Consider the following 11,567-nt stretch of genomic DNA (forward strand, 5'->3'; position numbering starts at 1 on the left):
TAATGCTGCGGGGCTTCAGGCTGTTAAGCCACGTCCGGGCAGTGCCTTGAAGCATGAGCGGGACGTACTTCACGGCAACGCGCTTGTTGCCGTTTCCTATGCTGACGGTTGTGGAGTAATCGACCAGCCAGTCCTCCGGCTTCACAGATCCGGTGTATTTGGGCGTGTCTCGTGGGAGGGTGAACCCCTTGGGGAAGGTCTCATCGCGGATTCGGGGGCCGAAGCAGGGCGGGCCCAGCGCATCTTCTTCTTCAAGTGCCAGGGATCGGTTGAGACGATCGATCCGATGGCGAGCATCATTCTCTCCGACTCCCTCTCGGCAGCCAAGGCGGTCGCCGAGTGTCGGATGCGTGACAGGAGGCGGAGTGGGGTACCTCGCTCCACGAGGCGGGGAGGCGGCAGGTCGCCTCGCCGCTCTACCACACGAGGGCTGCCATCCTCGTCCCGCTCGATGGAGAGGCATGTCCGACTGCGGCTAGCAGCTGGCTCGTTGCCCTTTCCTCCCCGGGCGCCACCAGTCGGCGTCCGGGAGGTCGCCCCATGATCTCGGTGTGGGGGCGGCTCGTTGTTTCGTCCGGCTGGGACTTCAGCGCGGCAGGCGGCCTCGTGCTGCGCGGCAGCCGCGTCCAGGAGCTGCTGGACTCGCTCCATCATGTGGCGGAGCTCGTCGCCGTTGTACTTGTTCAGCTCATCCGTTCCCGCCTAGGTGGCCCGGATGTTTTCTGCAGGCGTGGCGTAGACGGGGCGCTCTGCCCCGAACATGCTGGCGATGGTTGTGCCACGCTGCCGAACCGTGCCGAGGCGGCTGGGCCCCTCAGGAGCCGGCATGCCACCTACGGCCCGGTCCATCTCGCGCCGATAAGAGTCCGAAAGCCGGCGCATGCTGGCCAGGCAGCCAGCACTCTCGATAAGCTGGAGGCGGCGTGCCTCCAGCACCTCAGCATCTGCGCCCTCGGGAATGGGCGCCGTGAGGTCGCGCAGGGTGGCCTCGAGGGGATCTTGAGCACGCCCGTCCGAGTGCTCCTCGCTGTTGATGACGAGTACCTCTGTGACGGTGCTCCCGCCGCTGTACTCGCGAGGAGGCAGCTCATCGTAGACCACCACGTTGGTGGGGAACGCGTCGAGCGACGCCGTGTCGGAGTCAACGATCATCGGATCGGTTGAGCCGACGGACTCCAGGTCCACAGCAGGCTCGCTAGTGACATGGAGCTGGTCGAGGAGGCTGATGAGGCGGCTCTCAGGGCAGCTTGTGCCCGCGTCGGAGGCCGGCTCGTCGGAGAAGTCGCGATCTCGCCGACGAGGTCAGCGAGGCAACTCGCCGCGCAGGTGATCTCCGCGCCGTGCAGCGCGTCGAGGCTGACGCAGTCGGGCGTGCTAGGCTGGCTTCGCTCGCCAGGAAGGAATAGGGTTCCCGTCCAGAGCAGATCTCCGGGAGACGGTGCAACTCGCCCCATCGTGGGCGCCAAATGTCGGGGGTTAGGTGCGACATATGCTAATGGATGGCTTATCATGGTGGGAGCGAGTAGAACGTCGCCAGTGCCTGGAAGCGGGATAAGGCGTAGACACGAACGCCGGTGTACTTTACCCAGGTTTGGGGCTCTCCTAGGAGATAACACCCCTAGTCCTGCTCTGCAGGGTCTCCGCATGATCACTAAGGCACAAGTGATACAATGGTGGTCCTTGAGCTGTTTGCTAGAGGCAGAAGGAGTCAAGGCTAGCTCTCTTCCTGCTCTAGGGAGTGGCTAGTTCTAATGGAGTGGGAACCCTTTGCATGGGTGGCCTGGGGGTTTATATAGGCCTACCCCCAAGGGTACAATGGTAATCGGGCCGGCTGCTGGGCCCGGCTGTCAGTGTCTCCAGCTTCCGGCTTCTCTGCCGACCGCTGGGGCCCGTCGCCTGGTGGGCCCCACCGACTAGTTGGTGGCTGCTTACTGTAGCCGTGTCGTTGGTGACGGGGGCTTGGTCATCTTAGCGTGGCTACAGTCCCGCCGCCTGGTGGGAGGTCACTGTAGCCACACCTGGTCTAATCAGCTTAATGGCATGCTTGCCTCGGGATATGGGAGGGCCGCCTGCTGGAGGCTGGCCCCTCTTGAATCCGCCTGGTCAAGCTTCCGCCGTCTTCCTTGGGGTTACTGTCCGATAGGGCCCGCCTCTGGCAAGCTGTACCGACAGGCCGTCGTGGGGAACAGGGCTCCGCCTGCCCGGAGCAACGTCCGGGGAGACATGGCACAGTGCCACGCCGTGCGGAGATCTCCGCCTGTACGGAGCACCATAGCCACGCCCGTCTCGAACGTGGGAGGCGACGTGTTTCACTGTAGCCATGCTCTGTCTTGTACTTTCGACGGGGGGCTCGGCCGTGCCGTAGACGTGAGGTGGCCGCCTGCCCGATGCCGCCCTCTTTGGAGGGCGGCCGCCAGGAGCCGGCCACTCGGAGCATCGTAGTCTTGGATCGGCCGTCCTCTGGCAGCCGGCCGCTGCGCCAGCCGGCCCCAGAGGGCGGAGCTTTGGCTCGGGCCCAGCCAGGCGGGGCTGGCCCAAAAGTCTTGATAAATCCTGGGACTCGGGTGAGCCTACCCGTGGCCCATTACTCCGACAAACGCGGTGTGCCGCCCAGATGGGCCGTGCCTACGTCTCAGCTATGATTAGTGCCAGGCCCTTAGTGCCGGCGCATGCCCAAAGTCGCGCCTCCTCCTGGATCATGTGCACTGCACGTCCCACAGCGGGCTGATCAACATCAAAGAGACAACCGTTGCATTGTTTTCATAGGTGCTAGGCAGTGAGGATGGCGATGGAGGCGAGACCACGACGGAGACAAGTCATGGTGTTGGAGATGGCCGAAGATAGTCAAGCGATGAACCCCTCGTCTTGAGTAGGGATCATGGTAGTGCATCGACACCAAGAGAGCACCTAGTGCCAAACTTGGCGGGAGAAGGAGCAGCCCGTGAGGAGATCCTGCATAGATTTTGGCTCTTGGTCACATAGAAGGCAGTGTGGCTCGTGGGGGAGACCATGTCGCGCTAGGCGGTCGGTAGTCCAGCACCTGCCCAACAGAGCGAGCCAGATGAAGAACTCCATGCCGAGTGGTGCCTAGCATCTCCACGTGATACGTCAATACAGGTCGGTGGTGAAGCCAACGAATAGAGCTTGATAGCAAGAGCAAGCAGAGTAGGCCCCCTTACTTGTCCAACGCCAGGACAGCCGGTCCGGCTCGTTGGTCAGGGTCAGGTGTCATAGTCGTCGCAAGAGCGAGACGTACTGCACGGTCATGGCCACACCCATGGTGCCTTGGATGTCGGTGATCCACGTCCGGTTGAGTAACCCATCGCGCACCGAGCATGTCTTACACCGGTGTTTAGGCACCTTGCAGTAAACTAGGGGCGCGATCTTGGATATGCTTTGCCCATCCAGCCAATGATCTTCCTAGAACATGCAGGACTCGCCATTGTCGATGATCCAAGTGGTTGAGGCCCTGAAGATGGCCTGAACAACACTGGCCATCTCTGATGCCCCAACTCAGCAGACCCCAACTGCAGCAAACAGTATGATGATGCCAGTTGACATAGCACTAGCTCTATGATGCAAAAATCCCAATCCAACAAAGAGTACACCAAATCCAGTTGCCAAATCCCTTTTCGAGAGAGAGCCCCAATTGCAGCAAATAGGACCCCTGTTCCACTTCTTACTAGTTTAGAAGATGAAGCTTTTACTGTTGTCAGAAACTTTGTGTGCATCTTTCCTGCATGGACAGATTATACCACAGACAAAGAACAATTTCAAATCTTCCTGCACAACTTAAGTAATGTACTAATGTTATTCATGGTAATTAGTGCCTATGTTTCTGCTGACAGAAGACAAAAGATTTCATTCTTTTAAATAGGTGAGGACCAAACTGGATAGTCAAGATGAGTAAGGTTTGGTTGCACTTTTCAAGCACGCATTGATGAAGTATCGTTGCTACCTGAGGCAAGCGCACTTCAATGACAAGCCTCTAAAAGAATTATGTAAAGTCTTCAGTGCTACATTTAGTAGACTGTGACTGGAATAATCTTGTTACACATTGGTCTCATCTGAAGCGTAAGGTACTGTCTATGATATCACATCACAATTTGAACTACATTTCTGCATGTGTCTTACCATTTGACTTGTATGAAAACTGCTTTGCAGAAGAATATTCATTCTCAAGGGACCACATAATCCCACAACTATACTGCACACTGCATTGCTCTTGTGAGTACCTCTTGACCTGTATCACCATACTTACTTTCATAGCTAGTTGATTATGTAGCATCACTGCACATGTTAGCCTCCTTATCCTCCATTTGGTGGACATTGTAAGATATGTATCGGCTCTTACATAAATTTAGAATCAACCCAATGCTTTTGAAGAGGTTTAGCTTTGCAGTCCTCTTGTAAGGACCGAATGTCTTGTATCATTGTACTTACATTAACAGCTACCCCCTCCGTCCCATAATATAAGAACATTTTGTACAATACACCAGTGCACAAAACACTCTTATATTATGGTAAGGGGGATTGGTTCATTGTGTAGCATTACTCTACATCTTATCTCCCTCGCCCACCATTTACTAAAAAATATCAGATCTATATTTAATCTTACCTAAAAGTTGAATACACAAACAATGCCAATGCAGAAGCGTAGCCCATTGCTCTTGTCACTACATTTTGTCCTGTAATGCTTGTACTTACATGGATAGGTAGTTGATTATGTAGCATCAATCTGCATATTATCTTCATTTTCCTCTATCCCTTCCAATATTATCATCTCTATAATTACTCTCTACAAAATGTAGAGTACAGGCAATGCTTATGAAGAAGATTTTGTGCTGAAATTCTCGGGTTATCCTTCCATTGACATGGAGAAGGGCATTATAGAGCCAGTGCTAACTGTTAATGTAAGTCAGTCCTTCTAAAGCCTTTAACCTCAACTGTTGTTTAATTTTCTCACACTCCATATCGTTAATTGTTGTTTAGTTTGTTGTTTCTATCAAAATGCATGTTCGCAACAACTGTAAGTTCCAAGTTTTAGTCGTAAAACCAAATTCCTTATTCATACCATGCACATTACTCAATATAGATCCAATGATTTTCTTTATCCTTACATGGATGCTTGTTTTTGTTGATCTATAATCTAGTGTGTGGTGAAGCAGCCCACATTTGCACCTTGTCATTTCATGCTTTATGAACGACATGCCATGCACATTAACTCAAAGAGATACAATGATTGTCTTTTGCCCTGCATCTATGCTTGTTTTGTTGGTATGGTACTCCAGTAGTGTGGTGAAGCTACATGTATTATGAACAATGCCAAATTATGCTATTGACATTTTGAACTGACTCTTTATTTTCTAATTTGAAATTGGATGGAATTGGCAGCACAATTACCACCTTTGTTTATATATGGGCAAAACATGTCATCTCTCTGCTTGTTTCAGGGTGATATGCATGATGGCGTGCAAAAGTCTGCTGAAGGTTGTGAGACAAACCCAACATATATTGCAGCGAAGAAGGCAAAACAACTTGAAAATAGTGAGACAACCCTAAAGTCATGCCTTGATGCAGTGTTCAAGTTACTAGAGATTAGCAGTCACACAAGTTCACAGAATTTGCTGCCTGGATAAGTTTGACTTCTTCAGTCTCAACTTCAAGCAGAAAGGCATTTTGCAACTCAACTTTGACTTGAAGTCCAATCTCTAAGAAAGGTCATGGAGAACCCCAATGAGAACCTCATTGCAAAACAGCTACAGCTGGAAGATGACCGACATGCTAGGCCGGTCTCACAGCCTTGCTCAGTTGCTTGCGCAGCAGATCCCGCGCAAGGCTAACATTTCTTGAACTATCTTGGAAGTGTTCTTGGTTCAGTATTATTTTGTTACGCTGCAATGGCGGGACCTTTGATGCCCAGTTTTTGTAATCTGCTTCTTCATTGCGCTTTCTGATCACTTGTGGCAAACTTTGATGCCCAGTGGATGTAATATATCCTAAATCCTTTATTATATAGCGTAGGTTTATTCTAAGTCACTATTCTGTAATTTCTTTATTGTATAGGGTAGGTTTGTTCTTAATTCCTACTTACAGTTATGCCATCATTCGCTATCTGGAAAAAAATGGCGAAAATGCGATGGTGGCAACTGGGCCAAAACATTCGCCTCTAACGGGCCTGCATTTCAATGGGCCACAATTGGGCTGGCCGACAACTTGCTTGGGCCTGCGCTCACCGGCCATTTGGGCCCTTCATAGGCACGGTGAGCCAGGCCCATAACTCACATGGGCCTTCATTGGGCCGAACATTTAGTTGGGCCTTTAGTGGGCCCAATGTTTAGTTAGGCCCATGTAGCCTCAGGCCATTAACATGCTAAATATTCTGCTAACCTCTTATGGCCCAGAAGACACCATGGGCCTTTAGGAGGCTGAAATGCATGTTGGGCCTCAATTTTTAATAGTCGTCCACGGGGCTTTGGCAGGCTGAAATATACACCGGGCCATTATTAACCCAGTTATATGACGAGTCGTTACCAGGCCAAAACATATCGCGGGCCTTGGTTGGCCCACTGATATCATGGGTCTTTAAGAGTCTGAAAGCTTAGTAGTGGCCTGAACGAGCCAAATTATACGACAGGCCTTAACAGGCCCAAAGTCAGGTTGGGACGAATTGTTGCCACCGTGATCACATGATGTTAATGGGCCATATGCCGCGTCGGACCATATATGTCCCATGGGCAGCACGGGCCATTACCAGGCTGAAAGATACACTAGGATGAAATGGGCCCATATCTACATTGGGCCTCTACTAGGCCAAAAACTCACTGGGCCATAATGGGGCCCAAAGACTGAGCGAATAATTAACGGGCCAGATCTGGTAGTGGGCCGTAAATGGGCCATGTTTAAGCAGACCGTTAGTGGGCCTACTCACTAGTATTTGAGTAAATCCTATGGGCCTTTGACTGGGCCAACCTTTTTAACCTATATGAGCCTCTGTTCGGCCGTGCCACGTGTCGACGTATCATAGGCACATCTCCTCCATTGGATGGATCACATCTGGCCCAACACGGAGCGACACGTGTTTCCTTCGACCAATGAGAATTTTACACATGGAAAATCGCCATTGGTCGTGGCTGTTAACAGGTTATCGGATTCAAAACCGGACCCGGTAGCTTAACGGTGACCATTATGGTGGATGCCATGTGTTGGTTACCCTTGACGAAAGCACTTCCATGACGCGTCATTTATGGTCATGGAAGTGGACACTTCTATGATGATAATTGTCATGGAACACTTCTACGACAGCACAGGTACGACTATCTTGATTCTATCATAAAATTGTCATAGGTGTACATGCATGACAGAAAACATGACCTATTGTGACAAACACATATGATCATGGAAGTGTTTTTTGTAGTGGAAGGGCTTGGCATCTGAAGGCTCTAGGAGGGCTGCGTTCACCTCGCGAGAGAACTAATTGAAGTGGCAGTTGGATGGGGGAGCCTGGGCTCCGCCAAGAATGCATGCCACCGTGCGAGGCTCCTGGTAGCCCCTAGTGTCCTCCTCAAGCTGGTTGTAGTTGTTCCTGTTGGGCCGCGGCAGGGCCGCATTGGCCTGCTGAGGGTTGGCCTCATGAGGGTTGGCCTGCCGAGGCTAGTTTTGCCACCCCTGGTGATAGTTGTTGTTGTTGTCGCGATCCTTCTAGCGTCCACCCTTGTGGTTGCCGCGGCGTCTTAAGCCATGGTCAACTTGTTTCTCCTGCCGCTCGTCGTGAAGCAACTTGAGAACGTGGCAGTCTTAAGTGGCATGGGAGTGCATGTTGTGGTAGGCGTAGGAGGGGCAATCGTCCTTCTTGGCCTCATCGCAGTCGCGGCCGCGCTTCCGCTCAGGCTCCGTTGCAAGCACGACGGGACCCTTGTCCTTGGTGTCCCTGCCCTTAGGCTTAGTGACGTCGAGGTCAGCGTTGGGGTCATTGTGGGTGAAGAGACGACCCTCTTCAGCCTTGGCGCACTTGTCGGCAAGGTCGAATAGCTCAACCACGGAGTCGAGATCGACGTCGATGGCGAGCTTCTCGCGCATCCTAACGTTTGTGACACTATTGGAGAACACGGCGATGACCGCAGCATCAAAGCAGCATAGGATTTGTTGTGCACTTGGCGAAAGCGTTGGATGTACTTGCGGAGGGTCTTGTCAGGGCGCTGGCGGATGGCATGCAGAGCGCTGAGCATGAGGGGGTGGTCGGATGTGCCATTGAAGTTGGAGACGAGCTGCCACCACAGTTCCTCCCACGAGGAGATGGAGGCCTCGAGAAGGTTCATCATCCACGAATACGCGGTGTCCTTGAGGGCCATGGGGAATCAGTTAGCCATTACGCGGTCGTCGCCCTCCTCAACCTGGATGCTCACGATGTAGAGCTGCAGGAACTCCCCGGGGTTGGTGTTATCGTTGTAGCGGGGAAGCAGCTCCGGCTTGAACTTCATGGCCACACCACGCGGCGTAGCTCATGAGTGAGGGTGTGGTAGTCCCCAGCATAGGGGAAGATGTCGCCGGCAAGGACGGTGCGGTTCTGGCAACGGGTTGTCACGACGTCCATGATGGTGCGGGTTCTGGCGGTCACACTGCTTTTCGAGGAGGACATGCGCGATGGGCAGCGCGCGCCTGACAATCTGGCAGCTTGTGTCACCATCATGCGACGGGGACGATCCATGAGAGGGCTCTAGCGCATGTTCATGGTGATGGCGTGACACGTCCTCGTTGTGCAGAGGAGGTAGAGGAGGTGCTTCTTGTCCCGCTCGCGTGCCATGCGATGATGGAGGGGTCAGAGGGTGCGAAGGGGTCGGAGCATCCCCGATGACATTGATGAGCTTAGTGATGCGGGTGAGCCAGGTTCCGTAGTCGTCCTCAGTGGGGCGGTAACGCAGCAGCTCTTGCGCCATAAGGAGTGTCGCCTGCAGAGCCGATGGTTCATGGCGGGCGAGCGAGGTCGTTGTGGCCGTGCGGGCCGTGGTGGCTACTGCTAATGCTGTTGTTGGTGCTGCCTGACCAATGGTGGTCGGAGAAGACCTCCGCCTCCGGCTCCGTGCCCATGATGGCCGTGCGAGGCTGGCGGTGGCGGGCGCCGCCGATGGGCTCCGTCTGGATGCGGTTGGCCCGACGATGGGCGCGTGCGTGTCGAGCGTCAGCCGTGGTGGCGCTGAGGCTTGAGGCGCAAAGACCAAGCCCCCTACCTGGCGCGCCAAATGTCGGGAGATTGATTCTGAGCCACGGGAAATCCTCCAAAACCCTGGTTTGAGCTCTAGGGGCTTGGTTCACATCTACAGGGCTACGATCTAGGCACGAGAACATAGCAAGCTACCTAGGTCCGGGCCACCGTGTGGTGTGAAACCCTACTCCTGCTTGGTTGTATTGCTTGTGGACAACGCTCTTGGAGCTACAAGGTGAGGGAGCTCTTAGGGGCCAGTAATGGAGCTTGGGATTGATCAAGACTTGATAGCCTGCTATGGTGGCCGCACTGCCCCTTTTATAGGTGCCTTGGGCCTCTTCCCAAAAACATGAGCAGAAAAGGGCTACCGCAGGGCGGCAATTTGAAAGGGGACAGATGTCGGTGCTTATCCTGACAAAATATGATCTTCGCCTGCTAAAGTCCTTATCCATGATGAACTGGGGGCTCCACGATGACCTCCGTCCTGCTGCGCCACCATGTTGGTCTTTTTTCACCAAAGGGGATTTGGGACTTGCTTTGGGGGCAGGCAGGCACAACTGCCCCATTAGCGTCAAAGGAGACACTGCCCTGGAAGCACAGGCTGGCACCTGCCTTAACAACATCACCCACATGATGGGCTTGCTGCGGGGGCTCCTTGGGAAGCCTCGCGAGAGGGCGCCTCGCGAGGGCGCCTCACAAGGCTGCCTGCTGCGATGGTGGTCTTGATGAAGTCCTTTGCACGGGAAGGCCCTCATGAGGTTGCTGGCTTCACATTGCCCGCTGGTGGGCTGCCTCATTAGTTGTTCCCAGGGGCCCTTCCTCGGCCATAGGCAAGTGCCCGTGGTACCCTGGTTCCCACCAGGACGACAACAACATCACCTAAATCATATAATTCCAGGTTGCCTTGGAAACTCCGAGGTAAATGACTTCGGGACCAAAGAGTTGGCGTCTAGGGCCGGACCATGTGTTCGGTACCACAGAGAGAAGCGTGCTAGTATTGTTATTCAAATTCGAGTTCTTCTGAATGAATTTACACAGTACTTCTTGGCTAGTCCATCTTTTAGACACATACTACATACTTTACTGGGAGATTGCCGGCACATTACCTGAAAGGTGGAGCATGTGTCTAGCATGGAAGATACATCAAAAGAGGGAGATTGCCGGCAGCTGGAATTCTGACCTGAAAAAGCAACGATGGAGATAGCTATTACCGAGAGCTCAAAATGACATGAAAATTTATGGAGAATTATTTGGAATATATAAAAATACTGGAAGAAAGAAGTTCCAGATAGGACCCTCAATGGGCCCACAAGCCAGGGCGAGCCTGTTGGGGAACGTAGTAATTTCAAACGCAAGATCATGGTGATGATATAGCAACGAGGGGAGAGTGTTGTCTACGTACCCTCGTAGACCGAAGCGAAAGCGTTGACGCAACGTAGAGGAAGTAGTCGTACGTCCTCCGGTTCAACCGATCCAAGTACCGTTACTCCGGCACCTCCGAGTTCTTGACACGCGTACAGCTCGATGACGCACCCTCGATCTCCGATCCAGCAGAGGCGCCGAGGGGGAGTTCCGTCAGCACGACGGCGTGGTGACGATCTTGATGTTCTCCTGTTGCAGGGCTTCGCCTAAGCACCGCTACAATATGACCGATGTGTAATATCGTGGAGGGGGGCACCGCACACGGCTAAGGAACGATCAATGATCAACTTGTGTGTTCTAGGGTGCCCCCCTACCCCCGTATATAAAGGAGGGAGGGAGGAGGTGGCCGGCCCTAGGGGAGGCGCGCCATGAGGAGGGGGAAACCTACTCCAAGTAGGTTTCCCTCTCTTTTCCTTATCTTATTTGGAGGGGGAAGGAAAGAGTACTAGTATTAGGAAGTAGTACTAGTAGTAGTAATAGGAAGAGGGGGAAGGAGAAAGGAAAGGGGGGGCCGGCCCCCCTCCCCAATTCGGATTGGGCTTGGGGGGGCGTGCCCCCCTCCCTTGCTCCTTCTCTCTTCCTCCTACATGGGCCCAATAAGGCCCATATACCTCCCGGGGGGTTCCGGTAACCTCCCGGGGCTCCAAACTTCTCCGGAACCTTTCCGGTGTCCAAATATATCCGTCCAATATATCAATCTTTATGTCTCGACCATTTCGAGACTCCTCGTCATGTCCGTAATCATATCCGGGACTCCGAACAACCTTCGGTACATCAAAATACATAAACTCATAATATAACTGTCATCGAAACCTTAAGCGTGCGGACCCTATGGTTCGAGAACGATGTAGACATGACTGAGACACATCTCTGGTCAATAACCAATAGCGGGACCTGGATGCCCATATTGGTTCCTACATATTCTACGAAGATCTTTATCGGT

This window comes from Triticum dicoccoides, chromosome 5B (genome assembly GCF_002162155.2).
Source record: "Triticum dicoccoides isolate Atlit2015 ecotype Zavitan chromosome 5B, WEW_v2.0, whole genome shotgun sequence".
Taxonomy (NCBI): domain Eukaryota; kingdom Viridiplantae; phylum Streptophyta; class Magnoliopsida; order Poales; family Poaceae; genus Triticum; species Triticum dicoccoides.